Consider the following 14,717-nt stretch of genomic DNA (forward strand, 5'->3'; position numbering starts at 1 on the left):
TTAATTAACAAACACAAAGGTTTACAGAGGGTGGCGTTAAAGCCTGATTGGCTAATCAATGGGACAGAGAGGTTCGGTCAACGAGGTGGTATGTGGCCAATTTGACCACTGACCATGGAATTGAGACGTGACAGGGGTCACAGACACAAACACAGTAACAGGGGACGTGGACAAATGGCCAGCAGGCCTGCAGGCCGTATGCGGGCAGATGAATTACCGTGGCTTACGACCAGTAGGGGTTAGAGGTCAGGGGTCATGGGATCAAGGCTTTTCCAGTGGCGTCTCCTTCTCCTTCCATCTCTCCAGACAGCACTAAAGCACTACAACCACTAAACCATCAGGGACAAGACATTGTCTGCTCACAAATTTGAAATGTGAACGTCCTCTGTTTATGAAACCTGTAGCATGTTATGGCCACCATCGTATTAAGGCCACACAAAGACCAACAGTGGTTGTATTGAACTAAAGCAGAGGTGGTTTATCTCTGTCATAAGTGAGAAGTGCTACAAGAGCATCTGTCTCAGCCACATCATCTGATACCAATCTGGAGAAAGGGAGCAGCGTGCTGAGCAGAGAGAAATGTGTTTTGACGAATAGACAATCAGTAGTCTTCCTCTCTTGTTCTCTCTCTTACGCTCTCTCTCTCTTGGTTAATTAAGGTTGACTGCTGCGCTGTTGGATAAGCGCTGTTTAATCTGATGACATTAATTAAAACAGGCAACAAACACACCGAGATGCCTGCTTCAGCAGTCAGCACATTCAGCCTCTCTCACAAAACCTTGGCATTAACTCAGTGTCTCAGCACCCATCACACAAGTGTTGCTCATCAAACTCCATTGACTTTAACTTGAACATAGACTGACTACATAGAATGACTCAAAGGTGAGATGTCTTTGTGAAACAATCACATGCGCTCTCCCCATGGCACGACTGAGTGAGTGACTTAAATTCAGAGTGAATTCTCTTGAATAGAAACAACAAGCAAATTGAAAGGGGGAGAGAGGGGGAAAAGGGGAACAAGTGAGAGAGAGAGAGAGAGAGAGAGAGAGAGGAACAGAGAGAGAATGGAAGAGGTAGACAGAGATGGAGAGAGAAAGGAAGGAAAGGAGGAAAGGAAGGAAGGAAGGAAGGAAGGAAGGCGGTGTAAGAGAAAGGGAGCAGCGACGCAGGGAGCAGTTTTATTGGTGTCACAAGAGAAGAGATCAATAGAAAGGTTTGGGGGAAAAAAAAAGAAAGAAAGTCTAGGTCTGAAGTGGTCCATCGCTGTGGCAATTAAAGCCGCCTTGAAAGCCTGCCGTCTAATCAACAGTTAACTAAAGATAGGGAGCAGGCGGAGCTTTGAACCACTCCACTTCACTGTAATCTAACACCTTCGCCCGTGTATATGGTTCTGTACTCTGTGCACTCTGGAAGTGTGTGTGTGTGTGGGGGGGATAGCATGTATGTGTTTACATTGTCGGCAGGTTTACATGTGTTTAAAGTACCTTTTAAAGACAGAAAAAGTCGCAGTCTCTTTGTCTGTTAATCAGTTGTTAGCCTGTTGTATTTGACCTCTGTGACCCTCTCAAACAGGTGAAAAGAACAAGGGACTCCCATTAGAAGTTTACTAATTCAGCACTCTGTCTGCCCTATGTCGTAGAAAAAGAGAAGCATTTCAGCTCTGATAATGTCTGAAATAGAATAAAGCTTTAAATGTTGTGAACAAATGCAATGCTACATTTGAAATGCGATATGGCATCGCACGTCACAATTTCATTGCATTGGCCGTGAAGTTACAACATAAATGGGACTGTAGATTATAATTTCCCGCATTCCGTATATTTAAAATGCTACGGCATGTTTGCTCACGGCGCAGGTACGTTTGCGAGTGGAAAATGTCACCCTAAGAGTACCAACCTTGTTCTTTTCTCCTTTTGACTATTTTAGGTCTACCTAATAATCCTACAATTTCCTTCAGTTTTTTCCTTACATCCTTTATTTAACCGGGGACGTCACTTTTCAAGTGAGCCTCTCCTATAGCTTGCCTCTCGAATGGCAACCCTATTTCCTATTTAGTGCAGTACTTTTGACCAGGGCCCATAGAGAATACGGTGTTATTTGGGACACACACAGAGTCTACACTCTAACCCAATAACCCTTTCCTTTAGCTTATCAGTGTAGGACCATGGAGGTATCCATCACCTGCGTGGTTCTCACTGTGATAAGAAGCCAGCTAGTCGATGTGTCAATAATGCAACCAAAGCCCTGTGTCCCTCGCTCCAGTCTGCAGCCGCAGCCATTAAGAGGGTTTACGATGTACAGGGCAGATTCCAGTCGAATTAATGAGTTTGCTCTGAGGACACACACTGCCACCAAAGCCAAGAAATACAGGTGAAAACATTTCTACAATGTTGATGAGGTGGTAAGATGTTTGAGGGCTAGACCTATAACCTCACCTCGGTCTGTGGACACCTTGTCTTTCGGGAACACGCATGCATGAAACAGCCAAGTAAGCAAACACACACACACACGCACACATCCCTTCCTGTGGTTTTAGACCTCTCTCTCTATTTCAACCCCCCGAAGCACCCAACCCTGATGACCTTACAAACCCATCTCCCCAAATCCCCTTAACCCATTCACCCTGTTTCACCCCCTCCCTCCCCGTCCTCTCCACTGTCCCCTCCCTTCGTATCCCTGTGGTTAAGCCTGCATTATCACTACCCTCATTAGGGTAGCATTAGTGCCAGTGATGAACACACCGATATGGGTCTCTTCGTCTCTTCTCTTCTTCTGTTCTGATCATAGGGCCTGGGAGGACTACTGGGACGTTTAGATCTCCTCTGGTATTGTCTGATGATGTCTATGGTTGTCTGTGGTTCTAATACTAGGGGTCAAAGGTCAGAGAGCTTAGAGGAGCTATCCACAGGAGTCTAGTGACAAAGAGTCTAGTGTCACACTGATTCACTGCTCACACGGGTCCCTGTCACTAAGCCGTGACTCTGCTGTCAATCAAACCTGCATAAGGGAGTATACACACAAAAGCACACGCAAAAGAGGAAGGAACATATGCACACACACACACACACACACACGCACGCACATAGGAACATGGAAGTATGGATGTACTGTATATGCACACGTACTGTATATGCACACGTGTGTGTGTGTGTGTGTGTGTGTGTGTGTGTGTGTGTGTGTGAGAGAGAGAGAGGCATGATATATACATAACAGGCTGAGACCTACTTAGTATCCTGCCTAGATTCAGCAATGCAGATATCCACCGCTGTTTCCCAGAGTCATTGCGTTTGTGTGCGTGTGTGTTTGCATGCGTGTTTACACAAGAGACGTGTGGACACCAATTCATTTTATCAGAGTGTGTGGCTATGTAACCCGAGTGGTGCTGTGGTCTAAGGCACTGCATCACAGTGCTAGAGGCATCACTACAGACCTTGGTTTGATCCCAGGCTGTCTCACAACCAGCTGTGATCGGGAGTCCAATATGGCAGTCCACAATTGGCCCAGCGTTGTCTGCGTTAGGGGAGGGTATGGCTGGGGTAGGATTTCAATCTAAATAAGAATTTGTTCCTATCTGACTTGCCTAGTTTAAAAAAAAACAGCCATTTATGATTCCAAACTAACCGTTTGATCCGCGCTATGTGTGTGTGGTGTGTCTGTGCCAAAGTTCAGAGCGGTGTTTTCTTACCTTAACATGATAACACATTGTTCTTATATCTCCTAAAAGTACAAAGGGACAAAAGAAACATTAACCGAAGCCGCAGAGTTCAGCTCTATGATTTTTCTCCTCCGCCCTCAAGGCGGTTCATTAAAAGAGAGAAAGAAAGAGAAAGGGAAAGAAAAGAAAACAGAAGAAGCAAAGAGATGAAAAGAGAGCGGAACGCATAGCTCAACAGTATCGGGTGTGGAGGTGTATCTGCCGGGAGAATACGAGGTGAAAGGTGTGTGTGTGAAGGTGTGTTTGGGGGAGTAAAAGGACTTTCCCTGGTGTTACTAAAGTGATGGCTCTCACCTGTGGCAGGTGAGCTGTTGTCCACTGTAACGGCACACCTGTCAGGTGGATACCATGGCCTAATGAGGCCCAGAGGTGATCAGGGGTTAGAGGTGAGAGGTTAGCTTTCTCAGATCACATGCGGGACAGATTGAGGACAGAGAGGGGTCAGGTTGGGAATTGAGAGTGGCCAATAGCCTTCCTGGAGAGCTAATCTCCTGCAGTCTTTCACACACCTTATTCTACTAATTAACTGCCTGAAGGGATCTTGATTAATAGGCTTTAATCTAATTAACATAATAACAACATCTCCATCAAAATCCAGCAGTTTAAACTAGAGATATCTGCTTTTCTTGCACGGGCTGAGTCTCAATACATCCGCCTAGGTCGGTTTACTGCATCTGCGGTGGAAAGTGGCAGCGCTACAGCGTTGTTTGTCAGACCAGGAGACATCCCGAAAGTCGATCCTGTCTGTATAGCGTCTGAATAGTTCAGCCTGCTGACTAACTCTATGGAAATGATGATGTTCTCCGTTTTGCTCTACGACCCCCAAAAGCCCCACAGGACTCATTCTCTCTCTTCTCCCCCCTCTACCTCTCACTCTCCAACAAGATCTCATGGTTTACCAATTTAACTTCAGATTCTAATGATTATCCATGTTTTTCTGTGAGTGTGTGTGTGTGTGTGTGTGTGTGTGTGTGTGCGCGCATGCGTGTGCGAGTGTGAGTGTGAGTGAGTGTGTGCATGGTGGCAGACTGGTATAAGCACGCAGAAAAGCTACAGGAATTCCTGGGAACAACAACAACATAATAAAGTCTCTTCCTCCTCTTTTTGTCAAACCATCCCCCATTTCATCATCTTCCCTTCCCTTTGGATTACTTTTCACTCGTCTCATCTTGTTTAGTCTAGCCTCTTCTCTTCTCTCCTCTCCTCTCACCCCTTTCTTCTTCCCTCATTACCACCCCCCGGAGTTGCAAATGGACCTATATGTACGCATACACACATTTAATAATGCACACTTTTGTTCTCTGATCAATGTGTGTTGGTATTCCCACATGAGAAAATACAACCTTTTACTATAGAACCAGGCAGAAGATCTAAACCAGGCCAGAACTTGTCTCTGTAGACCGATCTGGGTTCCCAATCTGTCCAAAAGATTGTGGTGATCGATGGTGTCAAAAGCAGCACTAAGGTCTCGAAGCACGAGAACAGATGTAGAACCTTGGTCGGATGTCATTCAAAGGTCATTTACCACTTTCTGTATCTTGATGACAACTGAACTTTTACTGATGCGTCTTTATTTTCACTGATGTAGGAAGTGTTGAGAATGTTTTTGTAGGAAGTGTTGGGAATGTTTTTGTAGGAAGTGTTGGGAATGTTTTTGTAGGAAGTGTTGGGAAAGTAAAGAAAATGTGAGTGTCAAATGTACTCTTTTGGTAATGTTCATGATTACTGGTTCATTGAGACATAATGACTTTCTTTCAAGCATTTTTTGTAAAACACGGCACTTGAATAGGCCTACCAATTCGAAGTTCGTGTCAATTCCATTTCAATTCAGTAAATTCAGTAAACTGATATTCAAATTGAATTGTTTACTCATAGGAGGCTGTGATTAAAATTGGAATTGATATTGGAATTTACACACACACAAACATAATATAATGAGGCCTTCTGAATGGCGCCGTGGTCTAAGGCACTGGTTCGAGTCCAGGCTCTGTCGCCACGACTCCATGGGGTGGCACACAGCATCGTTAGAGGAGGGTTTGGCCGGCAGGGATGTTCTTATCCCATCACGCAATAGCGACTCCTGTATGGTGGGCAGGGCACAATACACGGTTGCCAGGTGTACCAATTGGGGTTAAAAAGCGGTATTCTTTTTTTATTACAAATAAATAAAATACAATTTACGTAGTACGATGACAACAAGTTCTTAGCAGACCAATACAAAATGACACTTGTTTACGCAATATTGAGATATAAAGAGAGAGAAAGCGAGAGAGAAAGAGAATAAAAACTTAGACACATTTGGGAACCACACTCGCAATAACCCTAATACCTTGCCCCGAACTGCTGCTCTGTGGGGGGCCTGTTACTCGGTATAAGTCTCTGATTGTCAACAAGAAGTCACAATGTCCTTTATCTTATTTGTCTGTTTACTTGTACTCGTTCTGGAAGAGGGGTCTTCTGAGGATGGCAGCCGTGTAGATGATCCCAGAGTGGGGATGAGAGCAGTGTAGACAAACAATGATATATGAAGAGAATAACTGGATGGTCCTGCTTAAATTTAGTTTTAGTCTGATATGTTAATTCTTAACTCAAATGCTTTATACCCTCGGGTAAAAAGGGGGGGTTTACGTCAGGATGACACGCTCTCTGAGTTCCTTGGGGCATGGCTGGTTACGAGGCAAGGTATCACAATTTACTATGATCTTGTTAGAGAACTAAAATCACAACCTTATCGTCACAAAAACCGTCTCTTTATCCTGGATATTTTCCACACAACGTAAAGTATGTAAACATGATATACACAGTATGAAAATTCTTAAAGTTACAATGTTTTCATTATAACATCTTCATGCAACTTTTAAAGACATCAAAAAATAGGCATTCATTTTTCATATTCCACCTCTCATCATTCCTAATATTCGGATGTTAAAATATATTGTACCAGTGTCCGTTGTTTGATGTTGTAGTTTTGGGCAGCCAACTCTTCATAAGACACAAAGACATATCGATCACCCAATCTAGACCTCAAAAGGAATCATCTGCTGCTTATGGTTTACGATCGAAGTGAGGTGTCATAAAACCCCCCTCATCCATCCCTCAGCCACACCCATTGCTGACAGGTGTATCACAGAACGAGTACGCCGAGTGCTGAAGCGCGTAGTGCGTAAAAATTGTCTGCCCTTGGTTGCTACACTCGCTACCGAGTTTCAAACTGCCTCTGGAAGCAACGTCCCCACAAGAACTGTTCGTTTGGAGCTTCATGAAATTGGTTTTCATGGCCAATTTGCATAATGGTTAGCCTGCATGTACTCTAAGTGTAGCCGCGGCCCATTGGAGACTGGACACTCTCAAGGTGTAGGAGATCCAGGAGGCAGTCTGGCCACCCATCTATCTGAGAAGATCCGATCGAGCAGCTTTGCCCCGCTTGAGACAGACCTGCCAGCCCAGGGACTCAGCACGGATCCTGGGTGTATACCAACAGCCGGCGGCTGCCCAGTGGCACCCTCCCCCACAGCAGGTCGTTTCCCCATCGGATTCCATCATGACCACAATCATTGTGGGCAGCTCGATGGTCAAAGATTTTTGCCTGTCTATGGTCTGTGGATCGACCAAGGTCCACTGTCACCCAGGAGCCCGTGTCCAACATCAACTCTCTATTAGGGTTCTGGCCAACTACTCCAATACTGACACCATCATCACTCAAGTAGGTTTTAACGACCTTCGTTTTATGCGATCTGATGAGCTGAGGGAGGACTCCAATGACCCTCGCTAGCACAGAGAAGAGAATAAACGTTTCAAATGGCTCTTTGCCCTAAACGAGTACCTGCGTAAACTTTGCAAAGACAGGAATGTCTGTTTTTGTCACAACAGGATACGGTCAATAATATGCTGCACTAAAATCTAACTGTACAGCTCCCACAATCTTCTCATTATCAATTTCTTTCAACCAATCATCAGTCATTTGAGTCAGTGCAGTACATGTCAAGTGCCCTTCTCTTTAAGCATGCTGAAAGTCTGTTGTTAATTTGTTTACAGCGAAAAAGCATTGCATTTGGTCAAACACCATTTTTTCCAACAGTTTGCTAAGAGCTGGCAGCAGGTCTGCTGTTAGAACCAGTAAAGGCCGCTTTACCACTCTTGTGTAGCGGAATTACTTTGGCTTCCCTCCAGGCCTGAGGACAAAGACTTTCCTCTAGGCTCAGATTAAAGATATGACAGATAGGAGTGGCTATAGAGTCAGCTACCATCCTCAGCAGCTTTCCATGTAAATTGTCTATGCCAGGAGGTTTGTCCTTATTGATAACAATCTTTTTTCAACCTCTCACACACTAACTTCAGAAAATTCAAACTTGCATTGCTTTTCTTTCATTTTTTGTTTTTTTATGCATGAAAATAATTGCTCACTGTTCGTTGTTGGCATTTCCTGCCTAACTTTTCCCATTTTGCCAACAAAATAATAATTAAAATAAATGGCAACATCAAATGGTTTTGTGATGAATAAGCCATCTGATTCAATGAAAGATGGAGTTGAATTTGTCTTTCTGCCCATAATTTCATTTAATTCATGCTGCCGAACCTGCTCCTGGCAAACGCCCTTCACTAATCAATCCCGGACTTGTCTCGTCCTCATTACATTACATCTGTCATTTGTCTTCGTCGGTCATTGTAAATGTTGCTTGTTTTCCTGAGAGGAATCTCTCCTACTTTTTCCTGAGTACTTTATTATTTTGCACTTTGTATTCTGATTAGAAATGTCCACCTACCCCTCCCGGAGCAGTTTGACGGCACCCCAGCTCACTGTAGGGGGTTTCTCCTGCAATATGATGTCCACCTTGCCCGTCATGCCGGGATGGCCTCAGAGAGGGACAAGGTGGACTTGGTGATCTCGGGGCTGACAGGCCGGGCTCTGGAGTGGGCACACAACGTCTGAGAGAGGAACGAACCAGAGGTGCAGTCCCATGAGCGCATCACCCAACTTTTCCGTGCCATAAACAGGACTGAGAGGGTGGTGAGCATCTCCTCCATCTACGCCAGGGGTCCAGGACAGTGTTGGAGTACGCTCTGGATTTCCGGACGGTGGCTGCGTCCACTGGCTGGAACGACCAGGCCCTGTTGATGGTTTTCCACAGCGGGCTACAGGCAGACGTCCAGACCGAGCTGGCCTGTCACGATGAGGACCTTACGCTGGACCAGCTCATTGCCATGGCTATCCACCTGCATAATCTCCTGCATGCACGTCGTCACCCATCCCTTGGGTCCGGGTCTATCCCAGGAACCTCCAGCGAGACTGAGTCCATGGACGTGGGCACGACTCACCTTCCCCCAAAGGAACAACAACGCCGCCGTCAAAAGGGTCTCTGCTCTTACTGTGGGGAGTCGGACCACCCCTGAAACTCCTGTCCCAGAAGGAGAACCAGGAGAGGAAGTGACAGGCTCTTGCACCTTCCCAGGTAGGCTTGCTCCTCTCTGTCCACCCAGCCTGTTCTCCTTCCTGTCACCTTCCTGGATTATCCTGGCCCTCCACTGAGTCCTTCCCTAGTGGACTCAGGTTCTGCAGGCAATTTCCTAGACCGGTCAGTGGCCTTATCATTATGCATTCCTCTAGTACCTTTACAACTCCCTATCCCAGTCCATCCCCTAGGAACAGGACTGGTGTGCCAGACCACGATTCCCATTTCACAGTTGCTCACAACCACCATGAACGCATCACTTTCCTCATCTTAGACTCTCCTGTACACCCCATTGTTTTAGGTTTCCCCTGGTTACAGTTGCATAACCCCAGGATATCGTGGACAGAGAGGAGGTTGTTGGGTTGGCCGCAGGAGTGTCAGGGGAGGTGTCTCTCTGTGTCTATCTGTGCCACCTCCGTGGAAAGTCCGGACCAGGCCACTCACGTCCCTAACCTGGAGGAATACCGGGACCTACATGTGGCTTTTTCGAAGACTCGTGCTACTTGTCTACCCCCTCATCGCACATGGGACGAGTTGCCCCTGCAACTGTTAAACTTTTCTTCCAGATTCTAACATGCACCAGTGACAAATTTGCTTCTGGTGAACAAAATATTTTTTAAATTTGTGTCTGTTTATCCAGGCCCACTATTACAGGGCAGAAGACAGGATACTTGGCATGGAGACTGAAGCACCTGTAAAAGAGGCTGCAGAGGGAAGAGTAAAGCCCCCTCATATATCACTAACAGGTGGGTCAGCTGGTTGGCATAGCTGTCCAATATTTGTGTGTGTATGGTTTGTGCTCGCTCGGGTGCAGGTATGTGAGGGTGTGTTCACAAGGGAGTGAGACTTTTCATGCATTTTTCTCATGATTGAGTTTAATGGGGATTTAGTTTGACTGTTTATACCGGTGTTGTGTTGCTGCCCTTTTTAATTTTTGATTGAATGTGGACCAGCTGCTGACAGAGGCCCCTTCACGGACGAATACTGGCTGAGTGAAGAAGGGCGGTGTGGAGAGGCCATCGTGCTGATGAAACACACGTCTGATGAAGTAACCATAAAAGGAAAGATGAAGTTGACCTTTGCCTACAGTCCAGAAATTGTTCATGACCCACAGAACTCCTCTGACATACTTAGTGTTTCCACGGTTCCTGGACATACCAGGCAATGTATGTATGAAATGGACGCTATGACCTCCATAGCATGCACGTGTGAGATCGTATGAATGACATGTTGATATATTGTTTTTTCAAAAACATGACCATGTCACGGGGTGGCCATTGCCCGAGCTAAAAAGGCAGTAGGACCACGTCTATAAACATCTATAAAATTCCTGGAGAAATGGCCTACTGTCTTCAAACAGAAGGCCATCCTGCAGAGCCATGGACACACACCAACAACCAAGCTTCAGGACCTGATGCATAATGCCGAGTCCACAGCTGAGGTAGAAAAGGTGCAGACATACCACTTTCGAGGGAGAAGAAATTTAGGATTGTGGTTGAAAGTGAAGTGGGTCAAATTTCAACACACCAGCACTGGCAGACAGGTTGTGAAAGTTGTCTAATGTTAGAATTTGTGTTTCTGGGCTGGGACACGTCGTCCATTATTCTCCTCGTGCATCTTCTGCCTCCCTCAGCTCAAGGCAGCAACAAACCGGGAAAGATGTCAGCAAGAGACGCAGATGAACATCTTGTGAAGTTCATGAAGGTCAGGCTACAATTCAACACACATTTGCTATAGACAAATTGTGACACTGTATCCTGACCCCCCCCTCCCATTCCTTCCCCCTTCTTACCCTTCACCCCTCTCTCCCTCAAGTGTACAAACACTTACTACCAGCAAAGAGCACTATCATCAAATCTATTGCGATAATCCCTCTTACTAGATACACTACTACAACTGTGGCATTGTAACACTGTAATCCATATTGTAATTACCACTGTCTGGCTTGTGAGACTCATATTAGATGTTGTGAGAATTAAGAGTAGATGTTCTAACAATACATGATTGTCTTATGGGCAAGGGACCAGCATCCAGCAGTATCTCGATGGCAGCACTGGAGGTCAACAGTCTGCTTTCTGTGGGGACCAGAGAATGATCATTCCTATTTCATCGTGATAGACAAACATGCGGTACCCTGTAAGGCATCTGGCACACTGGGCTGTTTAGATGAGCTTTTCAAAGCTCACTTTGTCTTTGGTACCTCATACAGCCAACATGTCCACTTTGCTCTTGATGTTGATACAACTATGGCGAATCCCTGGGTAGCAGAGTCGAGGGCCAGAATGTTGCATAAAACAGATCCGTTTGAGCCACAGAAATGTTTTGAATCCAAATGCCGCCAGACAAATGCCAATTGCCTTGTAAAACATCTGAAGTTAATCCACAGTCTTTGTCAAGGAAAATCTCTGCGTGTGATCAGGTTCACGTGTATTTTGCATTTATTCTGGATGTAGAAAGCATCTTAACAGGGCACATAAAGAGTGTATCGAAGCAGTTTCTGATAATGAGGGTAGAGGTCCCTCTAGCGCTGCTAACAGTTTTGCAGCCAACGATTTTGGTGATGTACCAGCACCAAGCTCACGTTGTGATTCAGCACTGTATAATAAGTGTATTGTGGATAATTGTGCCACAACAATAGCTTAACTCAAAACAGGAGGAGTTGGTGAAACAACAGTGAACACTTTTGTTCCATGGAAGAATTAGTTGATGACATTCCCAGTCAAGCAAAAGAGTCAATGTCTGTCTTTACAGGAAAATGGCAAAAATGATATTGGGTCTAAAATATATCAGTGTTTTGGGCAAATTGAAAATCCTTTCAGTGTATTGAATTTTGAAACCAAAAGATTGAAAGTCCAGTTGGATATGTTCTTGGCACAAGTTTTGACACCTAATGCAATAGAAACACTGGAACGTATGACCAGGCTATTGTTACAGATGAATTCATGTGCTTCCCCATCCTGCAGACGCTAGAGTCTATTTACAATATTAAAAAACTATGTTTTATGTGAGAATAAACATTGGTCTGTAGAATTTTTTATTTTTTTCAAATGAGCACTACAATGTTCTACCAAGGTTTTCCAGCTTTTCACAGCTTTGACCTACTACAGTAGCTATGTTGGTATTGTACTTCACACTATGTGTAGGTAGGTTGTTTAGGATTCAAACCTTCGCAAACAGCCTAATTCATACTCTTCAGAGAGATAGTGGACAGTACAGTATACTGCTGTTAAAATTTATATATACCGGAATATACTCTATATATACAGAGGGGCAAAAAAGTATTTAGTCAGCCACCAATTGTGCAAGTTCTCCAACTTACAAAGATGAGAGAGGCCTGTAATTTTCATCATAGGTACACTTCAACTATGACAGACAAAATGAGAAAAAAAATCCAGAATATCACATTGTAGGATTTTTAATGAATGTATTTGCAAATTATGGTGGAAAATAAGTATTTAGTCACCTACAAACAAGCAAGATTTCTGTCTCTCACAGACCTGTAACTTCTTCTTTAAGAGGCTCCTCTGTCCTCCACTCGTTACCTAAATTAATGGCACCTGTTTGAACTTGTTATCAGTATAAAAGACACTTGTCCACAACCTCAAACAGTCACACTCCAAACTCCACTATGGCCAAGACCAAAGAGCTGCCAAAGGACACCAGAAACAAAATTGTAGACCTGCACCAGGCTGGGAAGACTGAATCTGCAATAGGTAAGCAGCTTGGTTTGAAGAAATCAACTGTGGGAGAAATTATTAGGAAATGGAAGACATACAAGACCACTGATATTCTCCCTCGATCTGGGGCTCCACGCAAGATCTCACCCCGTGGGGTCAAAATGATCACAAGAACGGTGAGCAAAAATCCCAGAACCACACGGGGGGACCTAGTAAATGACCTGCAGAGAGCTGGGACCAAAGTAACAAAGCCTACCATCAGTAACACATTACGCCGCCAGGGACTCAAATCCGGCAGTGCAAGATGTGTCCCCCTGCATGAGCCAGTACATGTTCAGGCCCGTCTGAAGTTTGCTAGAGAGCATTTGGATGATCCAGAAGAAGATTGGGAGAATGTCATATAGTCAGATGAAAACAAAATATAATTTTTTGGTAAAAACTCAACTCGTCGTGTTTGGAGGACAAAGAATGCTGAGTTTCATCCAAAGAACACCTTACCTACTGTGAAGCATTGGGGTGGAAACATCATGCTTTGGGGCTGTTTTTCTACAAAGGGACCAGGACGACTGATCCGTGTAAAGGAAAGAATGAATGGGGCCATGTATCGTGAGATTTTGAGTGAAAACCTCCTTCCATCAGCAAGGGCATTGAAGATGAAACGTGGCTGGGTCTTTCAGCATGACAATGATCCCAAACACACCGCCCGGGCAACGAAGGAGTGGCTTCGTAAGAAGCATTTCAAGGTCCTGGAGTGGCCTAGCCAGTCTCCTGATATCAACCCCATAGAAAATCTTTGGAGGGAGTTGAAAGTCTGTGTTGCCCAGCAAAAGCCCCAAAACATCACTGCTCTAGAAGAGACCTGCGTGGAGGAATGGGCCAAAATACCAGCAACAGTGTGTGAAAACCTTGTGAAGACTTACAGAAAACGTTTGACCTCTGTCATTGCCAACAAAGGGTATATAACAAAGTATTGAGATGAACTTTTGTTATTGACCAAATACTTATTTTCCACCATAATTTGCAAATAAATTCATAAAAAATCCTACAATGTGATTTTCTGGATTTTTCCCCCAAATGTTGTCTGTCATGGGTGAAGTGGACCTATGATGAAAATGACAAGCCTCTCTCATCTTTTTAAGTGGGAGAACTTGCACAATTGGTGGCTGACTAAATACTTTTTTGCCCCACTGTAATTTGGCTGTATTTATATTCAGACATAGGCATGAGATAGCAAACACGCTTCTTCCACTAAGGTTTTGAGTGTAAAATGGGCCAAGCATCAAGGGAATGTGCACTACCGTTCATAAGTTTGGTGTCACTTAGAAATGTTCTTGTTTTTGAAAGAAAAGTAAATTTTTTGCCCATTAAAATAACATCAAATTGATCAGAAGTACAGTGTAGACATTGTTAATGTTGTAAATTACTATTGTAGCTGGAAACTGCTGATTTTTTTATGGAATATCTAGATAGGCGTACAGATGCCCATTATCAGCAACCATCACTCCTGTGTTCCAATGTCACGTTGTGTTAGCTAATCCAAGTTAATAATTTTAAAAGGCTAATTGATCATTTGAAAACACTTTGGTAATTATGTTAGCACAGCTGTAAACTGTTGTACTGATTAAAGAAGTAATAAAACTGGCCTTCTTTAGACTAGTTGAGTATCTGGAGCATCAGCATTTGTGGGTTTGATTACAGGCTCAAAATGGCCATAAACAAAGACCTTTCTTCTGAAACTTGTCAGTCTGAGAGAAAATGCCAAGAAACTGAAGATCTCGTACAACGCTGTGTACTAATCCCTTCACAGAAAAGTGCAAACTGACTAACCAGAATAGAAAGAGTGGGAGGCCCCAGTGCACAACTGAGCAAGAGGAC

At 44.4% G+C, this 14,717-nt stretch overlaps 1 pseudogene; it reads left to right on the plus strand.

The window, feature by feature from the left end:
• The first annotated feature begins 10,231 nt into the window (after nt 1-10,231).
• LOC149984075 (uncharacterized) overlaps nt 10,232-14,717 on the plus strand; it is a 36,231-nt pseudogene continuing 31,745 nt past the window's right edge.

Source organism: Oncorhynchus mykiss, chromosome 4 (assembly GCF_057628025.1).
Source record: "Oncorhynchus mykiss isolate SJ-2025 chromosome 4, ASM5762802v1, whole genome shotgun sequence".
Lineage (NCBI taxonomy): Eukaryota > Metazoa > Chordata > Actinopteri > Salmoniformes > Salmonidae > Oncorhynchus > Oncorhynchus mykiss.